Source organism: Arachis ipaensis, chromosome B03 (genome assembly GCF_000816755.2).
Source record: "Arachis ipaensis cultivar K30076 chromosome B03, Araip1.1, whole genome shotgun sequence".
Lineage (NCBI taxonomy): Eukaryota > Viridiplantae > Streptophyta > Magnoliopsida > Fabales > Fabaceae > Arachis > Arachis ipaensis.
This window is the reverse complement of record NC_029787.2, coordinates 73,092,003-73,096,086: the sequence shown is the minus strand read 5'-3', so window position 1 is coordinate 73,096,086 and position 4,084 is coordinate 73,092,003.

Here is a 4,084-nt window from a genome sequence, read left to right as displayed (position 1 = left end):
AATAAGATATCAGCCGAGCTTCCCTGGTCTACCAGTGTGCGGTGGAGATTAGTGTTGGTCAATATGATAGTGATGACCATGGGATCGTCATGCCCCAAGATGATGCCAGCTGCGTCCTCTTTAGTGAAAGTGATAGTGGGAATGTCGGGTGCTTCTTCTCCTCCCTCAACATGATATACTTCTTTAAGGTGTCTTTTGCGAGATGATTTGGAGATTCCTCCTCCCGCGAATCCTCCGTGTATCATGTGGACATGTCTCTCCGGTGTACGAGGTGGTCGTTCAGTTCGTCCGACATCTTCATCCCTTCTTCTTTTCTTCGGTTCATCTGCTCTGCTGGCTAAGTACCAATCTAGCTTTCCTTTTCTTACCAGTTTTTCTATGACATTTTTCAAGTCGAACCATTCGTTGGTGGAATGTCCATAGATTCGATGGTATTCACAGTATTCAGTCCGATTTCCTCCTCCTTTTTTGCTTTTAAGTGGGCGAGCTGGGGGTATCTTTTCAGTTTGGCATACTTCTCGGTAGACATCTACGAGAGATACCCGAAGAGGAGTGTAATTGTGGTATTTTTTTATCTTTTCTCCATGCTGATCTTCTTTTTTCTTGGACTTTTTATCCTTATCTCGGAAGGAGTAGGAGAATACGGACTTTGAGGTCTCTCTTAGTCGAGAGTTTTCCTCCATGTTGATGTATTTCTCTGCTCGTTCTTGCACTTCATTCAGAGATGTGAGATGTTTTTTCGATATAGATTGGCTAAAGGGTCCCTCTCGTAGGCCATTGATGAGGCCCATAATGGCTGCTTCTGTTGGAAGATTTTGTATATCCAAACATGCCTTGTTGAATCTTTCCATGTAATTGCGAAGGTTTTCCCGATCTCCTTGCTTGATTCCTAGTAAACTTGGGGCATGTTTAGTTTTATCCTTTTGGATGGAGAATCTAGCTAGAAATTTTTTGGCTAGGTCGTCAAAGCTTGAGATGGACCTAGGGGTAGGTTGTTAAACCACTTAATTGCCGTCTTTGTTAGAGTAGTTGGGAAGGCTTTGCACCGAGTTGCATCTGAGGCATCGGTGAGATACATTCTGCTTCGGAAGTTGCTAAGATGATAGCCGGGGTCTGTGGTGCCATTGTATAGAGTCATGTCGGGAGGTTTGAAGTCTTTTGGGATTTTAGCCTTCATGATCTCTTTGATGAACGGGTCTTGGTTTTTACGGGAGCTATCCTCGTAGCTGAATCTGGTAGTTTTAGCTTTGAGATCGGTTTCGATCTTTAGGAGCTTGTCCTCTAGCTCGCGACTTCGCCTAGCTTCCCTTCGTAGGTCTCTCTCGGTTTCTCGTTGATACTCGACCTCTTTTTCGAGTTGTTTTAGGCGATCCTGAAGTGCTTCCATGGCTCCTGTTTCTGGTGAATTCTTGTCTTTGTTAGGTTGAGGAGTATCTTTTGGTGTAGTGTCCGCGTTTTTGTGCGGTGTCCTGTCTTCTATATCAGAGTTGTGGTCGTTGTCCTGTGCGTCCGCCATGGTGATGGGATGACTTTCAGGTTCCCCGGCAACGGCGCCAATGTTCCGAGGGTTACCTGAAACTGAAGGTCAATCTCGGATGAGATCTGCTGTGGTGGTCGGAGATGACGTGTCCGGCTGGTGAATGGCGGCCGGGGTTGTCGTATCCGACTGGTTGGACTGGCTCGGCTGCTGATCCTTTGTCACCGGAGGGTGGTGGTACCTGCAAGGGACTCCAATGCTTAAGTTAACAATGGTATTAAGCAGGTTTTTAGTAGAATCAGAGTATGAGTTATACCTGGGTGCTCTAGTGTATTTATAATGATGAGGAGTGACCTTTTCTGGAGATAAGATAGTTATCTTATCTTTCCTTTGAGTGAAGTCATCTTATCTTCAAGGGAACCGCCCTTATCTCTATAGGTTTAGGCTGCCTTTGGATTTGGGTCGTGTTCCTCTGTTTGGGCCCTTTTTGGGCTTTTCCTGGTGATTTGGCCGAGCTCTTTGAGAAGAGGTCGGATAGTCCTGACCTGAAGAGGTCAGTCGGCTTGTCGTCGATCATCCCGGGTCGGACATCTCGACCCAGGGTATGAACAATAAATAAGTGGGAGTAATGAACCTTTATTTTTATACTTGGAAAAGACAAGGATAGAAACTCCAATTCTCTCCCATAACCAAGGCCTTTTATTTTGAATACTTATCACCTCTTGTTAGTTATTCATTACTTTAATTCCTAACTATTTATTTTTCCATTCTCAATTTCAAAAAAATATTCAGAAAAATCCTAACCAATAATTTGCATCTTGTATCAACTCTTAGGGAAATGACCCGAGATTCTACTCCCGGTTATTTATTATTAATTTTGACACATTCTAAATTGATAGTGAAAATTTTGTCGGTTAAGGCTGTACTTGCAACGCTATTTTAGAAAATACTTTTTAGAAATTCTTAACCGGCATTTTTCCTCCCATCAATTTTTATCACCGTTGCCAGGAAGTTGCATATGTGTGCTAAGTTATTGGTTGGTGTAAATATATTTATATTTACATAATTGCATTTTTTTATTTGTGTGCTTTTTGTTTATTAGTAGTATTTATTATTTATTTTTTTTAGTATTTATTTTTCTTAACCTCTCATGCATCACGTCCAGATCCAGACTGTGATAGTGACTTGGCACTGCCGATAGTGCCGGAATTGGGTGAGGTGGAGGCAGGACATGGCGCACCACAGTCTGGGCAGTGTCTCCGGAACAAACTCATCTTCATCCGCACCATTGAATGAATCACTGTCCGCACTGTCCGCCAAATAATCATCGTCTGACTCCTCCTCACCCTCCTCTGCCTCATCCACTGGAATGGCGACATGAATGGGCAGTGGTGCGAGAGGTCGGTCCTCTTGCACATAGGTCGAGTGTACGGAACCACCGCGACCACTATGTCCCACCTCGGCGGGAAAGCTCCATTACCTGCTCCACCATGATCCTCCCATGGATGTCGAACATCAGTCACACATGCTCGTCCCCTTGAAGTCGGAATAGTCGAAACCGGAAGACTCCGTTACCTATGGGTGCCAGAAACCTATACGTCACCCTTCCGATGTCCCGCACTTCTGTACCACCGAACTTGCTCAATATCAAACTCTTTAAATCCGACAACGTATTCACACGCTGAGTGCGAAACAATATCGGATCCTCACACTCAAATGTCACCCCGTTGTCGCTATTTCTCATACGATAATTGGGAAAAACAAGCATAACTATGTGTGAACTGTTACTGGCCATTGATGCCTTGCTTCTGTGAGAAAAAACGAGACAGAAAAAGGATAGAAAATGTTTGTGTAAAATACCAAGAGTTACACATCCTTTTATAGCTGCTGCCAATTTGTCTTCTTCTATCTCGTTTACAGTGTAAACGAGATGATATTTCCTGTATCTCGTTTACGGTGTAAACGATATATATGTCGCTGTAAACGAGATATGCACGTGTCATGCTGATGGGTCTTATCTCGTTTACAGTGTAAACGAGATACATGAAATATCATCTTGTTTACACGGTAAACGAATAAGACGAAAAAATCTAAATCGGTAAATGTTTTTAAATTATTTATTCTGGTAAAAATTACATTTATTTTGTTTACTAAAAAAAAAATCCCTTAGTGAAAGGAGCTTATCTTTTAAAATTCTAGACATGACAAGGTGTTAGGTTCGAACCTTTTTAGCCTCGTTTTTGGAATTCAATAAAAAGGTGTAACGTGGATCTGCGCTTCCTATTGTGAACCTGCACACCGCTTGTCCACCAGTGGACACACGCGATTCATGTCTCCAAAACGTGTCCGGATTGCGCTAAACTGTTCGATTTTCAGCGATTTTGACTGATCAACGGTGGGTTAAATGCAAGAACGGTCTAAAAAATAAATCAAATTAATTAGACTACCAGTTCATCGATTTTTCGATTGAACCAGTCGGTCCAATCCAATTCTGATAAAAATAGTTTTTTCCGTTCCAAAATAATCATATTTAAAAAAAACACGTGCGCAACAATTTGATTGTTAACTTAAAATACTTATCCACTTTTTTTTTTAAAAAATTTATGT